Source organism: Pinus tabuliformis, chromosome 8, assembly GCF_031772625.1.
Source record: "Pinus tabuliformis cultivar Carrire ecotype Pingquan chromosome 8, CPIR1, whole genome shotgun sequence".
NCBI classification, from domain to species: Eukaryota; Viridiplantae; Streptophyta; class Pinopsida; order Pinales; family Pinaceae; genus Pinus; species Pinus tabuliformis.
In genome coordinates this window covers 1,861,984,441-1,861,992,750 of record NC_142294.1, presented here as the reverse complement: position 1 = coordinate 1,861,992,750, position 8,310 = coordinate 1,861,984,441, and positions in this window count along the sequence as shown.

Here is an 8,310-nt window from a genome sequence, read left to right as displayed (position 1 = left end):
GGTCCCCATATTTTCTCTATGTTCCTGAAGAGCCGGATAGTTTAACACCACTCTGAGAGTGACCTCCATTTTGGGTTTGCACGGTCCCTTTTGTTTATTGTTCTTAGTACCTTGAATTTTGTCTTCTTCTTCTTTGTATTTAGTGCTAACATTTTCCTTCGGTCTGCCCCCCTCTGTTTCCTTTTCATTATTGCTCTGTTCCTCTTCCTCCAAATCTCTGACTTTGCCCAGAGGGGACTTACCTTTATTAGCAACAATAGTCTTGTAGGAGGGACAGGAGCTCCCTCCCCTGCGTTTCTCCATTAGTAGCAGGCCCTGCAACCCTTAAAACTCTGGTGATGCATTTTTCCTGCCTGCAACTCCTCCACCATTCACGCTCCTACAAATTGAGGTATTGTTACCCAAGATCTCATTAGTTAATGTAAATGATAATCTAATGATGTTTTGAAGTCATCATATGCTTGTGTAAAATTTCAGTTTCAGTGTTCCAACATTGAAGCATAGTTTGTAACTTTGTTAGGTCTATCATGGGTAAAATGGAAATTCATAACTAAGAGGTTGTTTTTCTAAATGTAATGTTTCACTGAAAATTTGGGCACACCAATATGGCCTTTCATTTGAAATATTGATGTGGCCTTGAAGCATACTAAAATCTTGGACTTTTATTATTCAGGATTTATGGATTCCAGTTTGTATATGCATGTTGGAATGATCTTTCGAGAAAGGAACAACTAGGCATTTGCAAGACAGACCTTAATGATTGAGGAAAGAATTCATCTAAAATTTATATATGAGAAAATGACAAAAATATTGCAACTTGGTTAGACAACACCTACACAATTAGAATGTACCCATAATATTGCTAGTAGAATGAAACTACAAAGTTCATATAAGTTGAGAAGGTGCTTCTCTGCTAAGGTGCACAGACTCATTACCCAATGAAGTTTTGAATGGTAGTTTATGGGTTAAGGTTCGAAATCTTTCCATCAGAATGTCATCTCCAACGAGTAATAATATAACACAACAACTACTTAGGTGAGGCTTCCAACAAAGTTCCCATAATTTTGGATGGTGTGGGTGTCTTTCCTCCCATGTTCATTGTATGTCTGTTCTCATGTTGGAGAAACTCTACCACATTTCAGAAATCATACAAAGGCCATGAGAAAGTTGATAAGAATGCATTCCTGAGTGATCGTCATGTAATTTATGAGATGGGAATTATGGGGTCAACATGGAATCCTTACAAGTGTTGAAATAATCGATGATCCATGTTGTTTGACAACTAGATCAATGAAGTGTTGATGGTTTGAAGTGCACGAAAGATATGTTGAGGGGAACCGGTGGGAAGTGGTTTGGCCAAACCATCCATCTCTAGATCAACGACTACAATTTATCATGTTGGTACCCCTCTTCATTTCCAGAAACCACCAAAGGAAGTGCTGGAGGTGGTTCACGGTTTTCCAAAATCACAAGTGGTTTGCTGATGTACATAATGACAAAGTTGTTTTTAGTGCAATTTTTTAGAATTTCTGTTGCCAGAATATGGTGAGGTGAAAACTTGATTTGTGTTATTTAAACTAGTTTTTTTACTGTATATATGAATTCAGCACCTTGAAAAAACCCAGGGCACTTTGATTGTACAGAGATTACCCAACAAGCTTGTGATTTCAACTGAGATAGATCTATGCCTAAAACAGAACTGATAAAAAAACTTCTAATTTTATAAAACCTACCATACACATTTCTTTCTAAGTCTGGAAAATGCTATTAATTTGAAACAAGCATGAATACATACAATGACCATAAGATGCCTATTAACTGATTTGCCTCTTTAAATGTTGTTGCACCTTCACACAAACTGCAATATGTTTATGGACCCAAACATTGTATGGATATGTTGAAGGTGCAGGCTATATGGATCTGTTGAACTGAAGTACTGTGCATTGTTGTTTTATTTATTGAACAAAAAAATAAATACAATGCAACTAAACTTCTAAATGTGCTCACTGAATGATTAATCACCAACACCCTGCCTTTATTTTATAGAAGAAAATAGGCTAGGGTTTACAAAATAAAGACATCCCATATACAATGCCTAACTTAAAGTAACCCTAACAATAAATCTGCCTAGGATTTAAAGGGGACATTTTGTCAATAATATTACCAGTAGTCATATAATTAAATTGTGGCAAAGGATCAGGTTTCAATCTCTGGACCCCATTGGTTATGGGCCACATTCTATGTTAAATATTTACCAGAAATCACAAATGTAGGGTATCCAAAAGATCTTCCCTTACTCCCCTAAGGAGGACCAACTTTAGTGACTCAGGGTCAAGTGTGCACTCGGCCCTTTTGTAACTAAGCTGGAATCTTTCTTCGTAATCCTCTAGGGATTCATCATTGCCTATGGTCATCTTGAAAATTTCCTATTTAGTATCCTTTGAACGATTGTAGTCCTGATATTTTTTGTTAAATGCTTGTTGCATTTGAGCCCAAGCTGTGATGCTATCCCTAGGTAAACCCATGAACCAATGCAATGCTTCATCATTGAGGGTAGATGAAAATAGTTTTAACTTCTTCTCATCATCTATATAATCATAGGTTCATCATATAACAACAAACTCAAATAAGAAAGTGTCAGGGTCCTCTATGGTTAGGCCATGGAAATGAGGTAAGGAAGAGGGGCTTATATTTTTCATCTTATTGTTTCCATTGGTTTCCAAGATGGGGAAAGCACCCTCAACTCTCTCTCTATTCCCTCTGTCATTTCTATTTTCAGCCATTGGTTCAGTAGGAATGGGTTCTTCTTCTTCTTCTTCCCATGTAGGTTCTTCAAATATGTCAGGTTGCTCACCTAAGGGTTCGTCCAGTTCACAGCCACCGAAGAAGAGGGAAGGTTGGTTGTTTGATGCAGTGGGGGTATTTGGCAAAAATTTCTGTAAGGTGTCCCTATTCCTACAAGGTATGAAAGGAAATGTTTTTGGTTTGGTTTTTTATTTCTTCAAACAGGGAAAGTACTTTGCAGAATTGAAATTGCTCATTGAATGAAAACTACTACCATAATAAAAAAGCTACTTGTTGAATTGAAATCTTACTTACAAAATGGAAAGGAAAGAAGAAAATGCAAAATGGAAGAAAGGAAATAGCTAGATTCCTTTTGCAGAAATAAACTAATGGTAGAATATTGAAGACAAGAAATAGAAGAAAAGAAAGCAGTAATCACATTTTACTTAGACACCTCCCTAGAAATGGTGCCAAAAAGTGATGAGCGTGTGTATTGCAACAAGGATGCTGCAACTCCTGGGCTACCAACTTTACGATATCAACCTGGGGTTCATACAAACTTGGAGGTGTTATCACTATTCAGCTGGCAAGAGACCACTGGGGTTTCATGCCAGACTTCTATGAAGTCAAAAGAAGCTTGATTCTTTGATGGAAGAAAGGTAAATCTACTCTAAGAGAGAGCTACTCTACTACAATAATGGAGAAGGTTGACATGTAATGCTAAAACACAACATTTCCTAATTAACCACTAAGAAATTATGCATTGTAGAAATGCTAAATCAACATGAACCAAATGCTACTATCTCAGTTATAAAACTAAGAAGGATCAAACATCACTAATGTGCAAGTAAAGAGACTGAACTAAATCTATTTTTTCCTTTTTGTCTTTTTATGCAAAATCAAGTATGCAAACTAATTGCTTCTGTTGATGTGGCAGGTGAATTAAGGATGTTTGAGGATGGCTGGAAGGGTTATGAGATGGTTGGATGGTGTGGAAGACCCTTGGGAGGCTTTTGGTGACTTCCTAGAGGTTTTCCATCAATTCAGCCTCAAAACATGCCATTTCAGGAAAACCTAAAGGATGTACTAGAAGATATAGCTGAGAGCAAAATGTGAGGTGTTGGAGGTGGTAGAAGGCTTGGGAAAGGTGTGTGATGGGTGGAATGGAGTGGGAGAAGGTCTAGGATCACTCAAAAGTCAACATCAAAGATAGTAGATGGTTGGATTCGCTCAATGTGGTTGGAAGAATTTCTATGAAAAATGATGAAAACTAGTGAAGGTGATAGTGAAAGCAAGGGATGGATATGGTGGATGGAGTGGAAGGTGGCTACTAGATATGAAGTCTTAGTCTCCTCTTGAAGCACCTACTCTACATAAAACATGTATATCTTCCAAAAAACTATGCAAACAAGAAACATTTTCATAAACTAGAATACCAGAATTAATGAATTAACTGCTTACATTATGCATGAGGAAAATTGCTGAAAGGAATGAAAGCATGAATGAGATCTACTGTAGAAATGAATTTGAAAAATATGACAATGGAATCCTACCTTGCAAAACTAACCAAGTACTAATTTAAAGACTGCAAACTCCAAAGCTCATAAAAGAATAGAAATTTGTGTTTTTGGGGCTGCTTAAGGGTCCCTTCCTCAAGTCATGATCCTAGAGGGGGAAGTGAGGCCGAGACACCTACTGACAACCTTATGGTTCTCCTTTTATCCATGCTAACCTACTACTGAAGTAAGACACAAATGGAAGAAAACTAATAAACAACTAATCTAATCTTCACTACTTGTAATGGGAATGAATCTAAAAGAAAATTAACAATGAAGCTATGAAACTACACTAATAATACATATACAAGAAATAGGAGTCTTGGCTACTAGGGTTGGGACCTAACCCAAGAGCTTCAACCATCTGAGTTAACTCAATGTTGTCTCAAAACAAAAATCATTCTTATTACCAAAACAACAAATTACATCAATAGAACTTTCACAAGTCTGGAGCTCGAAAATAGCTTAGAGTTTTACAATAAAAATCCAAATCCTAATGAGGCTCTAGGCCTCTTTACTTATACAATTGATGTCCCCAACGACTTCCTTAAAATCAGGGAGGCTCGGCTCTCGAACTCGAGATAAACTAGCTCTTTGTCTCTCACTTGCTCGACTTCCTTCTAATCCTCATGGCTTCGTTGCTTGCACTCTGAGCTGGTGTGATGGATGGAGGAATATTTGAATTGGGGATAAGGAAATGAGGAGGCTTTACCTCCTACAATCTCTCTCCCTTGTAGTATTTGCAAAAATTCCTTGATTTTCTCCTTCAATCTTGCATTCAATGCATATTAGTCCACTAGGCATAATATCCAACTCTAACTCATATCATAAACAAAATATAATAAAAAACATGTAATAAGTTGTGAGAAACGTTGGTTTGATTAAGCTAGGAGGTGAGTTAAGGCCCATATAATTACCCAATGATGAGGCTCATCAAATAGAGGAGAGGTAGAACAACCTAAATTTTACATAGCCTCATACCTATTAGATGTTATATGTGCTAGAATGGTATTCCTAGGCATGAAGTGGACATAGGCCCCAAATAAGAAACCTATACACACTGTTGTACAATATTTTGGAAGTACCAATAGATTTAATCATACAAATGGGTTTGTCATGACTCCTTGATTCACTTATATGAGGACATGTTTAACAAAGCTACCCTATTCTTGTATGAAAGTTTTGGACAGGAAATCACAATTGTTGGAAACTGTTTGGTGGAGAAAATGATACATCCACCTGAGTGTTCGGGGAAACCAAACCTCCCCACCTATTTCCTAAGTTCGGAATTGATCATGTGGTGTTGCTAGAAATAGTATATGAATTTAATAAAAGAGTGGGTGATGTTATGACAATAGTTGAGAAAATGTGATGAACACATATTCCATTCCATGTGAAAGACTTTTAGTTTATAGACATGAAGAAGGCTAAGGAGGAAAAAAATAGATTGGTACTATTCCTTTTGGGGATATGACATCTCACATGTATCATCCCCAACCAATAGTCATAAATCATTGCAAATCAGGAAAATTTAGATAAAAGTACTAGTCCTTGGGCACAAGGGGAAAAATAAAAGAACGCATGGAATTATGTCGAAACTACTTCAATAATTGGTTATGACTCATCCCAAATAATGGCAGAGTAAGAACATATTAAACCACAAGCTTTAAACTTAGAGTTTGTGACCAAGAAAGGAATAGATTGGAGTGACCAAGAAGATAAGATAAGGTAGGAACAAAAAGAAGAAATAAGCTAAGAAAGTGATTGGAGAAGAACTAAAGTTAACGAGAAAGAAGAGCATAGAAGGATACATCTTAAAATTGAGGTTAGGATCAATCAAGAAGCCTTGTAGCAAAATCACCACTTCCATTTGACATGACTAACATAGAGATAGACCTAGTAATTCCAACACTTCCATAGATTATAGGAAGTCATATATGAGTGGATGCACAGTGGTTTTATTTGGAATTCTCCCTAGAATTCCACTGGAGCATGCTATTTTGGGGTCTAGTGAGTTTGTGAGTGTTAAGAGGTTGCGCAATTCTGTAGGCCTAGATTCAATTAGTATTGGATACACTGGTATCAAGAGGGAATGATGGCATGGTAGTGCCATAGGGGACAACTTAGAGTACATGTGGATTCCACATGGTATCATATTAGTGACGCGGTAGGGTTTTAAATGGGTAAAAATTCTGGAGGGCATAACTTACAATTTCATTGTCAGATTATAGTAAAATTTATTTCTCCAGAAACCTATTGACAAACTAGTATGATGGCGATGTCCAAATATTATTCCATAGAATTGAGATAAGAGGCAATTTGTAACCCCATCTTCATGATACACCTTGGGGGGCTAGTTAAAGAAAGCAGGTAACACCTTCCATTTCAAGAGATAAGATCAAGGGGTGGGAGTGTGGTTACATTTTCCTTGATCTAAGAGCCATTGATCTTTGTATGTTTGTTGTAGGTCCATTTTAGATCATTAAATCAAGTAATGGTAATATTAATGCAATTTTTAATATAAAACATAAGCAAAACAATAAATGGTTATATTTGTAAATTTTATTAAAATATTCTTCCACATAAAAAGAAAATAACAAAAAATAAAGAAGAATGCAATAAAAAATTTATTTTAAACATAGATGATATAATCTCCTCTCTTCCTTACAATATCTCTAAGAATTTTGTTGGAGACTATTGCATGGTTATTTAAAAGTCCTTACATACCATGATACCTATACTAATAAGACTGGTCACAGTGTAATAGAAATCCCTCCTAACATGTTGCATTCCACTTGCTTGTCCTCCATTTTCTCCTCTCAATAAAACTTACTTTGATTTAAAAATCCTTATATACTATTAAAACTCCCATTGTAATTTATTATAAATTAATATGACACTTAATTTATATTTTGCTATTTTCTTTCCTTCCCATGTAAAGGGGATAAATTTTTTCCTATTATTACCATGGAATAACTTGCATCAATATAAATTAATAATCGTTGACTAAGAATTGTTCTCTTTAGTAGTGCAATGATGATAATCATTAGTAGGAAGGGAATAATACCTTTTCATTACTACAAAATTTTTATGTCAAAACATGCAAGGTGGAAGGCCATAAAAGAGATTCATTATTCATCAAGTTTAATGACCACAATATTGAAAGTATGGGTGTAAAATTTCAAATTTCTATACAAGTAATAATTGTCAGACAATTTTTTTGAGGTTAATGACATCCTAAAACATCTATAAACAAAAATATTTATCATTCAACAATTTAAACTATTGCTATGAAGCACACATATAGAGAATACAAATGAAATCACCTTGTTGGATCCTTTTGTACACCTTTCAAAGTAATAGGCAACTAATATTGCATTAGTAGAAATATATTAACAAATTAAATTTCCATGCACCCTAAAGTATATCAAAAGCCCCTTAGGCACACTTAAAAGCACTCTAAAAATTCATTCTAGTAATTTATCTCTGTAGAACACCAATTGCAACATTTTGGGAGATCACTCTCACATATTAAGTTATCAGGTTGTATCGCTAAGGGTATGGTTGAACATCCTTAGTCATAGCCATGAAATATTGACCATGTATTATTTTGTTGGAAACCCTAAGGTATTTTATAAATATTTTATGCTTGAGATTTCTTCGCTCTTAACGCATTACAAAACCTTTGTCGAAAATATTTTAGAACATACAATATCAAAAGATTAAAATTTTCATTAGTACAATAATCTTCCAAATGTTTGTCAAAAAACCTAAGAGTGATTGAAAGCTTACTTATGTTCACCATTATGAATGCACTAGCAAAAAATAAACCTTGTGCAATTTTTATCATTTTGGTGCATATCATTTATAACTCTTTTAATAGACACTAATGATCCGATAATTACAACTAAAATGTCACTAGGGTAAAGAAAAAAAAAAAAAAAAAATCATTAAATCACAAAAAAAATTC